The following is a 15,113-nucleotide window of genomic DNA, read 5'->3' on the forward strand; positions in this document are numbered from 1 at the left end:
ATATCCCATTTTTTCTAAGTTCCATTATTGAATATTATAGGTGTGTAAACTCAGCAAAATATTCTAAAAGAGTCCAGTAGCCCATAATAGCATTGGGTCTACTGTTTAACTGGCGATGTCAGAAATTATTGACCTGAGTCCCCCACAGCTCAACATAACAGCATGGCTTTACTTCCTATATTTCGTCTTCATACTTTGGGCACTTCTCAGACCAAAAAGCTACAACTCTTGTTGCATAGGTCCTGCTTTACTTTGATCTTAATCAATCCTTCTTTTTTGGGAGACTTGGAAGAACATCCTAAGGGCAACCCTATGATCATATTTTTATGTCCATATATCATGGTCCAAAGATTTAAGTCTGAATGCTTTAAATTCTTTAAGAAATTAGTAAAATAATATAGCAGAGCAAAGAATTATAATAAAGCAGTGATTACTCAAAGATGATTAAGCATATTTTTATGTTAGGTGCTGCACAAAGTACTACGGATGAGATGAGTCATAGAGTTAAAAAATTACTAAGTTTAAGGTTCTGAAACTATGAATCCACATGAAAGTTATATAGAGCAGTTTGACGCTTTGTTTATGTCCAACTTGTGGCCAACACTAGTTGGATATCAGTTGCTGTGACCATTGAAAGTTGGAATCAGAAGCTATGAAAGTGAGACTTAAGAAGTACTTTTTTAGATGCAGTGATAATTTCAAAGTAAAGGCGAGGTTGAGACTCATGAAGGCAGAGAATCTGGACATATAGACATAATGCCTTATTCACCATCTTCTTAAATGGTAAAATTTAAGTGACAGTGGAATGCTAGATAGAAAAATGAACAACATTTGGGTGTTGGAGAAAGGATAGAATTAGGTTGATTAAGAAAATGGATCTAGATGGCTAAAAAGGAATACAATTTAGGTTACTGGTAAACATTCAGAGAGGAAGTTCTAAGAGGCAAAAATAAGAATTTGGATTTTATTCTTGTAAAATATCTCTATGTGTTAGTTTGGATTTAAAACATTCCCTCCAAAGACTCATGTGTTCACAGGTGAGCCTTTTACAGTTACTGGATCATAATAGCACTAACTTCTTCACGGTGAACCCTTGATGAGTTCATAGGTACATGGGCTGCTGGGAAATTCGACCTAGGTGGAAGAAGTAAGTCATGAGGGCATCTCTGAAGGGTTTCTCTTGTCAGTATCCTTCTCTGAATTTGTTCATTTGCTTCCCAGATTCCTTGAGGTGAGGAGCTCTCTCCTAACATGACCTTCTGCCATGATATTCCTGCATGATCACACATTGAAAAGTAACAGAGCCAGCTGCCCTTCAGCTAGCACCTCTAAAACTATTGTGCCAAAATGCAACTTGCTTTCTTTAACAGTTGTTTATTTTTCAGCAACATAATGCTGACTAATACAACCTAAAACTTTAAAGCAGCGATTAGATGCCAGAAGAGCTATTTGGAGAATAAGGCTACTTAAAGAAACTATAGAGTGTAGTTAGAAAATAACTTCAGTCATCCAGGTCAGAAGAGATGATGCTGTGAAGTACTGGTATGAATATAAGAATGAAAATTCAAGAGGAGAAAAGGAGAGACAAGAATTTTTCTTTTTCAGTTATGTATTTGGCATAGGGTCTCACTATGCGGACTCATAGTGATCCTCCTGTTTTCAGCCTCCTCAGCACTGAGATTACAGGCATGTGCCACCACACCCAGATTTGTTTGTCAACTCAGCATGCCCCTATCATGGGGTCAGCATGGTATGTGGGACTGGGGATCAAACCCTGGTTCCTGTGCTTGCCAAAGCAGGTGCTTAGGCTTAGTCCACTGGGAGATCGTGCCAGCCCAGAGAGGACAGTTTTAGAGTCCAAATGTAAGGTTTGATGACTAGAATAATAAGAATGGAAGGGAAATATATAAATTATATATAGTTTATATGTTAAATATAAATATAGTTATATATACATAGTTTAGTTATAATGCTCCCAAACCTACCTGGCTTAATTAACTATTGTACACTCTATGTCTATAGATATGCCTTATTTGGAATTTAATGTAAGTAGAACTATATAGCGTGTGATCTTTTGTGTCTGGCTTTTTTTTTCAAGATATATTCATACTATACCACATATTGACACTGAATTCTTTTATACTGATGAAGACTATTATATTGCATGAGATGCCATACTTTATCTGTTTATTGACTGATAGGAATGGGGATGTGTGGGAAATTTTTCTAGTTGTAATGAGCAATACTATCATAAATATTCATGCACAAGCTTTTGTGTGAACATGTAATTTCATTTCATTTGGGTTAGAAATACTGAGTCATATGGTGGTTCTCTATTTAAATTTTTCAGAAAGTATCCAAAGTGTTTGCCAAAGCAGTTGAAAATTTTTTTCATTCCTACCAACAATATATGGTTTTAAACTTCTGTACATCTCCATGTGTTTGAAATGGTATCTCATCCTAATTTTCATTTACATTTCCCTTTGATATTGATCATTATCATTCCTCGTCATGACTACAGTAAATGTATGGACAATTTGTATATCCTCTTTGCTTATCTTTTAATGAGGTTTTTTTGTCTTTTTGTTACTAAATTGTATTGTTTACATAGTCTAGACTCAGCATCTTTGTGAACTATATGATTTGTAAATTTCCTTTCATTCTCTGTATTTTTCACGGTATTTTGAAATTAAAATGTGTTCTACTTAGAGAAGATCAATGTTTTCCTTTTAGTATTTTCATATTGTATTTAAGAAATCATTGCCTAACTCATCTTTCACTATGCCAAACTCATGTTTCCCTCTGAATTTTAAAGCTTTAGTGTTCACATTGAGCCTGCAATCTATTTTTCATTAGTTTTTGTGTATGTTTTAAGGAAGTGATGTGAATTTCTTTGCACACAGATGTCCAGTTTTCCCAGCACATTTATAGAGATGACAATTCTTTCCCCAGTGAATCTTTTGACATCTTTGCCAAAATCAGTTGACCACAAGAGTGAGGGTTTCTCTCCTAGAAAAGAATGCACAGTATGCTCTCCATGTTTGCTTTTTTAGTGTTGATAAAAAATTTCTATTAACTTTTCTGTTAAGAATTTCATAGAGTGCTTGCCTGGCAAGTGCAAGGGCCTGAGTTCAATCCTCGGTTCCACAAAAAAAAAAAAAAAGAAAAAAAAAAAAAAAAAAAGAATTTCATAGAATTTATAAGTGATACTACTTGGCACTGGGCATTTCTTTGTGGAAATGTTTAATTAATAACTCAATTGATTGATTATATAACTTTTCAAAATTTATTTTTTTTTCTCTAACCTGTTTCATTAATTTTGCATTTCTGGCATTTTTTGTGTGTGTGTGTGTACTATGTTGTTAACTTGCTGGTATATTTTCTCATCACATTTCTCTATATGCTTTTTTATTTTTACAGCACCCATAATATAAATTTTGAACCTGATTACTCTTCCATTATTATCATGTTTATTGTTAGTCAGCAAATGTAATCTACACAGATCATCAATATTGGAAATAAATCGAGAAAGGGCTCCTCCTGCAAATATCTCGGACATATGGTCCCCTCATCTTCTTTGGGATTGCCTGAGGCAACCCTAGAGCAACAAGTGACCCACACAACACAACAGAACTAACTTCTGCTTACTTCTGTAGACACCTACTGGGTTTTAAGTGTATACAGGATGTTCTTGTTTGGGGAGTACCACTGAGGAGTCCAGAGGTACTGTTCAGTCACCTTTCTGGATGAGATCACTGAAACAGCATACTTAAAATATTAAGAAGCCAAATGCAGCCTTTAGTGATCAGCTCAAGGAGAAAAGTCCAGACCCTACAGGGCAAGTCAGCAAACTCAAAGACAAGCAGTTCAGGTGTGTTCAGGAGTTGACATCACAGAGACAACAGAAATCTTGAAAGGATCTTGGGACTTAAAGATAGAGTGCTGTTAACAGTGTTAACACAACATCATGGATTTGTTTTCTTTTTTACTTTTATTTTTTTGTTAATTTTATTGAGAAAAAATTGCAATGTGACAGCTTCAGAACACGTTGGTAGGAGAGTTGCAACAATTAATACATTGCATATTGTTGTCTTTGTAGTAGTCATTCATAGCACAAGAGGCAAACTTGATATCCTGTACAAATACTATCAATGCAGATCTTTCTTCTTACAGCATCATGTTTTGTGTGATCTATAGTCGTGGCCACCAACAAGCCTCTGTCCCTATAGAACGTACCTTACCTGGCCTCTATGGCCTCCAAAGACAACTCCAAAGTTCCAGGGGGTTCTCCCCAGTTCCGTTTACTGCCTCCGGCCACTTCTGCTGCTTTTTGAGACTTGAGGTTTGCCATTTTAGGAATCAAAGTCTTTATCACCTAACAGCTATACTTAGTGCATTATCTCTCAGCAAGTTTCAGCTGTTCCCACTGAGCATTTGCTGGAACAAAAACCCCTGTCTTTGTGTCCACAGCAGTTTAACCCAATAAAAAGCTAAAGTAGTGTCACTTCCCCAGAAACCTAAGTTCATCAATAAGAAGGACAAAATTTTAAATTTTCTATTATAAGAAGGCTCTAATCATCTTTATAAACACTAATCAAACACATATCTGAGGCACTGGAACCTAGAGTGAATTAAAATGATCTTACTAACATACACTTACAATAGAACAATTCTATGATTAACATCCTAGTATATCTCAAGATTCCTATAAATAAAACAGAGAAAAGACTTTGAGGTAAGCATTTTTCTGGCTATTTTTAAAAATCTATGTGTAAAACATTGGTAATTTCAGTTGCAGAATTATTGAATTAGTTAAAATGAAAGTCTAAGTCTTCCAGAGTAGGATTTTTTTTTCAATTTTAATGTGCAAAAAAATTAGTTGAGGATTGTGTTACACTGCAAATAATGATACAGAGGGGCCAGCGACATACCTCAGTAGTCTAAAGCACCTGCTTAGGCAAGCACAGGGACCACAGTGTGATCCCTGGTACCACCTGCCATGCCAGCCTTGTCCCCAGGGTGGGCTGAGCCAGCGAGACACACACACACACACACACACACACACACACACACACAATAATGATACAGAGCCATTTCTACAAGTGCAACTATATTCCAGAAGTTAGACCCCACAACATACTTTTGAAATCTTTCCTGATGACCAATCATACAGCCATTTAACAATGCACAATAGCAAAATATGTTTTAAATGCCAAAAAGAAAATGGAAGTTCTAAACCTGAAGATGATAAAACAAAATGAAATTGCAAATAATGTGGAATTTCAATTACTGAGAAAAATTTTATTCCAAATGCCTCTGTGACCCTTAAATATATATTTAACTTAAGATTTTTAAGTATAGATAGCAGAAAAACAATACAATAGAAATATTACACATCGAAAGAAGAAAATATCCCATCAGCTCAAATATTGGGACTCTACCTGTTAGCCAGAGTAGTAGCTGGAGAAACAAAGCCCAGCGACTTGAGAGTCCTGTGAAAGTCTCTTCCAGATTAACAAATTAAAGCTATCACCTGGCCACAACTTACTGTATCATTGGCAAGTGGGTGTCATTATATTTGTTCCAAAAAACACTGATGAACAATATGCAACTTAAAATTCAGAAAATGCATAGGCCAGTAAAGTCTAGGCCTACTTTTCCTTCAATCTTCATAATGTGAACAAAATTGATTATTTTTCTTTACTAATTTTTAAAAAGTCTTTTATTTATTTGGTACATGGTCTTACTATACAGCTTGAACTCATAGTGATCCTCCTGTCTCGGCCTCTCCAGAGCTGGGATTACAGGCATGCACCACCATGTCTGGTTTTGGTGGCCCAGAGGGAACATGCAGGGGCCATGTAGCCTGCATGGCATACAGTAAGGGGGACCAAACCTGGGCACTTGGGCTTGCCAGGCAGGTGCTTAGACCACTGCACTATCTCCCCAGCCACAGAACTGATTTTGAAGAAAATGAAATTTAGTTGAATTATGATTTTCAGCCATAATGGCTTTCAATTTCTAAGCTTGCTTTCTTTGCTTTAATGATTTTTCATAATGCTTTTAGGAGTCTTCTTTTTCAAATCCAATGTACTAATTTCTATCATTTAATGTAACATTCAGTCCTTTCATATTTAGTGCGATGAGACAGGTTTGACATTAACCCTTTCATTTTCTTAGTTTGTCACTGTTTTGTTTCTCCATTTCATATTCTTACTGACTCTGAGATTTACTTTACCCCTCTAGTTAATAATTTTCCTGATAAACAGGCATATACTTTTCTATTATTTGAAAATAAAACATACAAGTATACAGCCCCTCCTCCTCAAATTTACTGATTTTTCAGTTCCACAAATATTTGCATTTCTTCTAAGAGTCTGACTCTTATGCCACTGAGGTTTTCTTTGTGCCATTAGCCCACATGTACATTATCTTTCCCCATACAGCAGCCCGTTGAGCTTTTATGCTAACATCTGATTGGCAGTCTCGGAAAGATGAGCCTCATAGTAACAAGAAAGAGGGAAGAAATAAAGGCACTCCAAAATGTGAGAGAGCTCCCTCTTTTTCTCAGAACCTGGAGGGAAGCCACCCTGGAACCCAAGGTGAGGTGGTAGCTACCATATATGTTTGTGTCTTTCAGCTTCCATGGGTTGTTAGTAAACATTTGAGTAGGCTGAGGCAGAACACATAACAGCTTTCTTTGGCACATACACATGCCCACAAAAATCAAAGAGCAATCTAGGAATGGTAACACACAACCATAATTACAGTTACTACAGAGGATCATAACTTCAAGACCTACATGGACAACTTAGTGGGAATGTTCTCAAAATAAAAACAAAAAGGGTCAGGGAGGTAGCTCAGCAGCAGAGCAGGTAAAAGGTTCTGGGTTGTATCTCCAGACTTCCAAAAAATGAGTGAATTACACAACAATTTTCTTATTGTTTACAAAGAAAAAACTTTGAAGAAAAGGAGAGGATACCAGTGTTTTTAATTCAGTCCAAAATTAAGAAGCTTAGGGCCAGGGAGATAGCTCAGCAGACTAAGTGGCTCCTTAGGCATGTGCAGGGACTGCAGTTTGATCCTAGGCACCACAGGTTGCACCGGCCCCACCCACGGGCACACTGAGCCTTCCTACTGAGACTGGGCATGGTGGTGCATGCCTGTAATCCCAGCACTGAGGAGTCTGAAAACAGGAGGATCACTAGGCTTCTGAGCTGCATAGTAAGACTCTGTACCAAATACATTAAACACACATACAAACAAAATTAAGGTAATTGACTAATTCAAACAGGTTAATTTGGTTTTGCTTCCCAAGAACAAGTTGGTAGGCGATAAAAGGAAAGGGAAGCGTGATTCCTTCCTCTCACCCCATATTTTGTGCTACATTGTGGACCTCAGGGGAAAGGAAGCCCTTTCCTGTGCTCCTCAATCAATAACAACGGTCCACATCCATGGTGATACTGTTAGATATCTTCCTGAAATGCACCTGAGTAAAATTATTTCACCCTGGAAGTACCCCCCGGAGATAGGCACTCTTTCTTTCTTTCTTTCTTTCTTTCTTTCTTTCTTTCTTTCTTTCTTTCTTTTTTTTGCGGAACCAGGGATTGAACTCAGACCCTTGCGCTTGCCAGGCAAGGGCTTATTCTACTGAGCCATCTCCCCTTCCCCACTATTTCTGTTTCCATTTCCATCTCAAGTTACATATTCTCAAAGCTTAAGTCTTTTATCTCTGAAACAGAAGCCAGGCATGGTTTGGTTAGCATTCAAATGAGCTATCTGACTCACAAGCATGGGCTCTTTCCAATCTAGGGAACTGTCAGGAACGGCAGAGCCCTACCCCCTTTGCGGCACACTTTTGAAATCATGACTGAATTCTTTGCCAAAGAGAATTTACGAAATAATCTTGGAAGAAATAGCAGCTGGAATAGGCGCACTGCTAACTCAATCAGTTTCATTATTTACGATGAATACAAGTAAAGTGGATGAATATTAACAACATTGTTCCTGCTTCTGTTTTGAAGAGTTATGAAGCACATGACCATGTTCCAGGACCAACATAATAGATGATGTGCATCTCTCTCCCTCCGCACTCAGAAAACACTGTAAATTACTGACCATCTACTACTTTCCAGTCTCTGTGAAAGACACCTTTAACATTTTTTTCCCCACATGATAGGATAAAGCAGATATTGTGACCTCCACCTACTTGTGATAACGATAAAGGTCAGAGAAGTTAGAGAAATCATCCACAGTTATACAAGCAGGAAGTTGAGACTTGATTCTTGGTTCAACCTTTATAACGAATTTCCTCTCCTTTTCCTTTTCCTCCTTCATGTTTCTTATTCTTGTTTATTGATTTTGTTATTTCCTGATCTACTCCATGTAAATATCTTTGAAAAAACATCACAGAAGAAGCGTGTCTCAGTTACTCTTCTCTTGTGGCTGGTACAAATACCCGAAACCCAAAATGAAGGAAGGAAAGGTTTATTTAGCTCACAGTTACTGGAGGTTTCTGTCCATATTCAGCTGGCTCCAAGGCAAAGCAGCACGTGGCAGAGAGCAACCTTTCAGGGTGGCAGCAAAAAGAGAGCAAGGGAGGGGTAGCAGCAGCTCAAGCCTCTAGCTTCTCTTCCCACCTTACACTGTAATGCAGATTACCTGCCCCAGGGCAGGTGCAGCATCCACACCCACAGTAATCAGTCACAAACTCCAGAAGGTGCCCCATGACTTGCATGAGGCTTTGGGGGGGGCACCTAGACACAAACCATAACAAAGAAGCAGTTTGGATTCTGGGAAAGAAGGTGAGATATGAAATATAAAACCAGATTTCTACTCAGGCCATTGGAGACCCTTCATAACAGAGACATCACAGTATATTAGAGACACAAGAGCCAGTTTATGAGCCCACTTCCTAGGAATAACTCATTTAAATACAATTGTCGCATTATGAATTTCATCATGCTACTATGTGTAGCATTTGTGAGGTAGTAAAATTCTCTGCACAGACTTTAAAATTTCCTACTCTGATAATGTATTTAAATTGGGAATGTGGATGAAAGAGACAAAGATATATGCACTTTTTTAAGGAAAAAAAAAAAACCTCTGTTAATCCAGTTTCACTTTAGTTTATCATGTGACTAACATTGTAGTTTCAGAACTACTATCCAAAGGAGGCCTTGTTATAGGATTATGTGTACTATAATTTGTCTATTATTGCATAAGTACTTCCTATGGGCCTTACTGCTTCTTTGAGGAATCTTTAGGAATATAGGTAATTTCCTCATTATGATAGCTCTGCTTTTCTAAAAGTGGTAGTACCTGGGACTCCATCAACTGAGAGTTATGATGATCCCATTTTGGGGGCTCAAAGAAACCGTTAAAACATTGTATTGCATCAAAAAGATTCTACTGCACATACATCCCCTATTTATATATGAGAGACTTGTGGATCACATGACTTCTGGTACTTATCCAAGGTCACATAGCACAGTGTAATGTGAGCAGCACATTGGAGATCCTTGACAGATCCTCTGTTCTTGGAAGCCATATATAGGCACCGCTTTAAGAGTCCTTCATACAAGGATTTATTTAATCCCCATAGTAATATTGTAAGGTAGAGACCATTGCACTCTTCACTTAAATGATGAAGTAGTTATACGCTGGTTTAAAATTATTTTTCAAAATAGAGACAAAATTCAAACCTGGCCTGTCCGACATCACATGCCATGTTTCTGCTTCTGAATGAGCAGGTTCCAAGGTAAGAACCATCTAATAACTTAAAGGCAAACAGAAAATGTGCACTGTAGATTCTGGCACTTGGGTGACAGAGACTGCAACAAGGGGACCCACTGAATGTGATAGATTCGGCAGGCAGCATGGCTTGGTTTTCTAAGTTTATCCCTGGGTATAAATAGAATTTTGTCAATTAAGGCTCCCTACATCTGACAGCTGCAGCAGGAGCACCATCAGGAGACACTGCAAGCAGGATCACTGCCTTTTCTCTGGTTGCTCAGAGCACAAGCTGAAGTACGCAGGGAAACGGAGGCGGATGCCACAGACTCCTTGGGCTCCTTCGTTTTCCACAAAGAGTTAATTTCTTTCATATGAAGAAATGGTTTAATATCATCTGTTTCCATCACCTCTCCTGCAAGTTTTCTTGTTACTACTTTCAAATCAATGCAAACACTACTGCTTCAATCCTAAGACATAGTATAAGCAAGCTACTTGTAAACCTTAATGACAGAGCGGAAGGACTCAAATGTAAACTCCAAGATCTGAGACTAAAAACTTACCCAAGATACAGTTGTGTGATGGGATAGCAGTGCATGGATTTCCACACTGATGCTGATTTTTACTCTAACCCAAACACTGTAGCAAAATGGGCTTCACTTTACTTGTCTATAAGCAGCAGTCTATTCCTTTCTAACATATCACAGGGGCTTGGAAATATGAGTTCAATAAACATTTCTGTGTAAGATTACAAATGAAACTTAGGGGAAAGCAGGGCAAAGTCTCAAGACAATTTAAAAATCACATGTCCCCCCCAAGACAAATGGCAAGCGACAAGCATTCAGTGAAGGGCTGAAGTAAAGACAAGACAATATTTAGAGTCAGGCATGAAATTAGGAGAAGAAAATAGGTACAAGAAGTCAAAGAAGGGCCAGCCAAATAGCTCAGTGGATTAAAGCACCTGCAAGGAGGTGCAGGAGCCAGGGGCTTTGATCCCTGGGCCTGATGTGCTGGCCCCGACCTAGGGACACTGAGATGACAGTTCAGACTGGGCGTGGTGGCACACACCCATCAGTCCAGCTCTTGGGTGGCTGTAAACAGGCAGATCACTAAGAGTCCAATCTAGTAGTGAGACCCTGAACACCCTGCAGACCCTTCCCTAAAATATAAATGAATAAATAAATAAAGTCAAAGACAAAGAAATCTGAACGTCTTGAGTGAGAACCCTTTAATATTTTTGCAGAGATAAGTGTCAATGATAAGCTTCCCATTACTCAGTTTATAGGGTGGAACCTTCTCACACACAGGAGATTTTGGAGGACTGTAGGTATCTATCTGTCAAAAACACCCACTTCATATTATGGCTATATCATTTTGTGAAGCTGTTCATACTTTTAGATCGTTCTAATTTTTAACCAAAAAATGATAAAGAATATCAGTTAACATACTCTTTGAGAAGTGAGACTTCCTTTTGCTTACCACTTAATTGTTCTGTGACATCATATCTATTCTACAACTATTGAGCCTGAAATTCCCCCAGGAACATGAGTTTAATCACCCCTGAATGGTTTATGTGCAGTACCTTGTTCAAGTGTTTTTGAGATAAAGAGCATTCTGAGCTTTTATTCAGCCAGCAACCTGATGTCTGATACAGTCAAGATAAAGCCACACAAACCTACCCTTTATTAGTAGAAATAAGGTGCTTGGTTCACGTGAAGTAACAGGATGTAGTCAGGGCCACTCAGAGCACATGAGATGGGTCACATTTAGATCTGACTGATTCATTCTAAGCTGGGAATTAGCAAAGGCTGAGTATTAGCTACTAAAAGAAAAGATCCAATCTTATATACCTTTATCCCTAATTTTTTAATCACCTGTATTTAGTAACAAATAGATAAATGTTTGCTGAATCCATGAATGAACTATGACTATAAAACTATTGGTCTGGGAAGATAGCTCAGTGGTCTAAGTGCCTGCCTGGAAAGTAAAGGACAAAGGTACCACATGTCTTCCTAGCCGAGGAAGCCCAGGCGCACCATGCTGGCCACTGAAACCCGGTGTGGTGGTACATGCCTGTAATTCCAGCACTGGGGAGGCTGAGCCAGGACGAGCATTAGGAGTCCAACCTGCATAGTGAGAGCCTGTGCCAAATAAATAAATAAGTAGATTTTAAAAAGAGAAAGAAATGTTGGTGGATAGATTCTTTTGAATTTCTTAATGTTGTATGAGGTTTTTTTTTTTTTAATGTGGAAACTATACTCATGACCAAGTCTTCTTAAGAATCTACTCATCTCTCTCTGTCTAATACTGATTAAATGAGAGTAAATGACTGATTAGTTTGAAATAACTCATCAATGGATAACAATGAACCTTTGTGTATGAGTCATTAAATACATTTGTATAGAGACCACAATGAATGTATTTTGGGGTTATGTAAGAATATATTGCAGTCCATGCCCTGAAATTTTGGTCACCCAAACACAAAATCGGACCTAGGATGTTCACACTTTGCTAAACATTTTAGGAAAAAAGATAACTCCTTTGAGTAGTAGCATTATTTGTTTTTATAACCTATGAGTTCTGCCTGTTTTTATAAGAAGTAATAGCACTTTCTCTGTGCCATTTGTGTAGATAGATGATTTAAAGAAAGCATCTTCGAGAAAACTTGTCATTGGATTTGCATTAATGGTTGAATCACCCTCTGTTCCACTAGATCAACCAAAGGACAGTGTGGTGAAGGTTCATAGGTTAATTTTTGCCAGGCATGTAGCATATTATAGTTCACTTAATCATAAAAATAATCTTGTGAAGGGAAGTCTATTATCATCCCTGTTCCACTGATAAATATGGTGAAACTCAGCACATTCAGCAATTCTATAAGAGACTTTCTTTCATGCCCTCATAAAGTGCATTTTCCTCTGATAGAATCCCAAACGGTATTGTACCAAGCTCTCCATCAACACAAAATTTCAAGGAAAGGAAAGAAACCTCAGTGTACAGAACCTTTACAAATAAGCTGACCGCGTCAGTAGAACTTTGCCATCACTTGGAGTTGCTGAGGAAGTTGTTGGGGACCCCTTTCCAGGTTTATAACATTGAGCTCAACTATTGCAAAATAAATTATAGTTCACCCTGTCAGCTATAGTGAGTGGTGGGGAAAAGCTGGAATGCGGTGAGGTGGAGGCTACGGAGGGTAGGAATATGGGAAACTGCGAGTGGAGAGTGTGCTGCAGTGGTGTGAGATGTGGAAAACCATACACTGGGGTAATAAGCTACAGGAAAAGGGCCATGGGACGTTGAATGTTATGTTAAGGAGATTTGGCATTTTAATAAAGAAACACATGAAGCAATTCTTTAAGCTTGTGCTTCTGAAGCAGCAGCTTCCTGTTTTCTCAGACGTATTCTGGGCTGGAATGTCTAAATGCTACAGAGCCTCAAACATGTGGATGGTTTAAATATACAAGGTGGAGCTGATGAGTGACAGGCATCCTAGTGATAATATGATAGAGTTTATGTTTCCAAGCTCTGTAATTTCACTTTGAGTCTTCTTTTAGCTTCAAAATCGGGATGGCTCGTAAGCCCCTCCATCACTTGGTTTTAATTACTCAATTCGTTAATGTGCTTCTGCAAAAAGAGGGAGAGAGGCCAGGCAGAGAGGGTCATTATCGTAGCTAGGAGGACGTGCAATACAATGTATTGGCAGCCAGACATGAGAGAAGCTGGAAAAGTAGAAAAGATGAAAAACACATGGAAATCAGCCACAAAATACACAACTACCAGAATAGCAGGCATCTTGCATCTCTGCGTCCACTGACAGGAGCTGCACTCACTGACTCCTTGGCACCCCATAAAGCATTTGAAATCCCATCTGAGATACCCTGAGGAATACAGAATGGTGAGGAAATGACTCTAGGTGAAGGAGCAGCTGAAGATTGATGACTGTCATGACCGAAGTGCACACAAGAGCCAACGGAGCTGAAAGGGCCCAAGAAATCTGGAGAACTCTGCAGGCAATTGCATCTGTTCTGTGACTGAGTGTGAGATGAATTATGCATTCATTGCTAGCTGATTCTCCTTGCTTGTATTAGGCTAGACACCTTAAAGTTTACAACACTGACTTATTGGCTAACTCAGTTATTTTGAAGTAAGAAAGTTTCTAAATTCAAAGATGCGATGGAAATTTAAAAAGCCAATCCTGCCTCATAACCTTTCCTAGGCAAGCCTTGTATTTAGGGGGCATGGGGTGATAGTGATGGATGATTGAGGTTGAATGCTGGGTCCGGAGAAAACTGACAGCCACTCACCATCCATCAAGGTTCATCACTCTGTCACGGCAGAGTGGCCTGTCTGTGCAGAGCAGCTCTGATGGTTTGATTATGTGGTACAGAAGCAGAGGAGACACAATTGATCTCTCAGGACACCCTTCTGACCCTGACCCTGTGGGCAGCCAATAGCCATTCTCTTCTGCCAGTCGGTCAGAGGATGGCTACATGTCTATGTATCAACAGGAGGCAAAGAGGTATACGATTACATCCTTGCATCAGAATGCAGGAAACACGAACAAATGAAGAATACAGTGAGTGATTCTAAAAAGAGAAGCAATTTGAACATTTAAAGAAGGAAGCAAGAAAGGAGAAAAATTATGTGAGAAAAGTGAAATATAAGCAGGTAATAATTTAAAAATGGGGCTTGGGATACAGCTCAGTGATCTAAGCACCTGCCTGGCAAGCACAAGGACCCACGTTTGATCCCTAGTACTGCATGGCGTGCCTCCGTGCCAGCCACCGGGACCAGGCATGGTGGTGCACACCTGTAATCCTAGTGCTGGGGAAGCTGAGACAAGAGGATCACTATGAGTCTGGGTTGTATAGTGAGACCCTGCATCAAATAAATAAATAAATAAGTTTAGAGGCAGAAAGCAAACAAAAGGAAGAGAGAATTTTAAAAATTAATAAATGCATCAAAGTTACCATTTTCATTTCACAATGTGCCTGGGCTTAGTGGCCTGGGATTAGTACCATGTTCATTTTCATAATTTCCCCACTGCATTTCAGAAATGCAGTTGATGAGGTTTTAAAATAAATTAAAGGCACATCCCAGAATCTTTAATGCACATGGAAGGACAGCAGGTGTCAAAAAGTAGACAAACAACAGCCAGGGAAGGTAATAAATAAGAGACACCTAAACAAAAGAAAACTTCAGAAAACTTCAGGAGCTGAATTGAAAATTTGTCTATGGGGCTGGTGAGATGGCTCAGTGGTCTAAAGCACCTACTTGGAACAAGCTTGGCAAAGCACAGGGACCATGGTTCAATCCCCCAGCACCACATGCCAGCCAGCCCCGCCCCCTGGTGGGCTGAGCTGGCCACACACACACACACA

The 15,113-nt window shown here is 38.9% G+C and overlaps 1 protein-coding gene and 1 pseudogene across 3 annotated transcripts in view; one reads left to right on the top strand and one right to left on the bottom strand.

Moving 5' to 3' along the window:
* Chrm2 (cholinergic receptor muscarinic 2) overlaps positions 1 to 15,113 on the bottom strand; it is a 157,235-nt gene that overhangs the window by 76,952 nt on the left and 65,170 nt on the right. The window contains exon 1 of one of the 3 annotated variants that reach the window (XM_004629053.2): positions 4,237 to 4,309. The exons of 1 other annotated variant lie outside the window; for it this stretch is intronic. The gene's annotated coding sequence lies outside the window, so the exon portion shown is untranslated. Of the gene's footprint in view, positions 1 to 4,236; positions 4,310 to 15,113 lie in introns of those variants that run through there. One more of the 3 variants, XM_023712885.1, reaches the window with a different exon arrangement.
* LOC101568374 overlaps positions 1 to 15,113 on the top strand; it is a 111,420-nt pseudogene that overhangs the window by 65,427 nt on the left and 30,880 nt on the right.

This window comes from Octodon degus, unplaced genomic scaffold (assembly GCF_000260255.1).
Source record: "Octodon degus isolate 3935 unplaced genomic scaffold, OctDeg1.0 scaffold00027, whole genome shotgun sequence".
NCBI lineage: Eukaryota > Metazoa > Chordata > Mammalia > Rodentia > Octodontidae > Octodon > Octodon degus.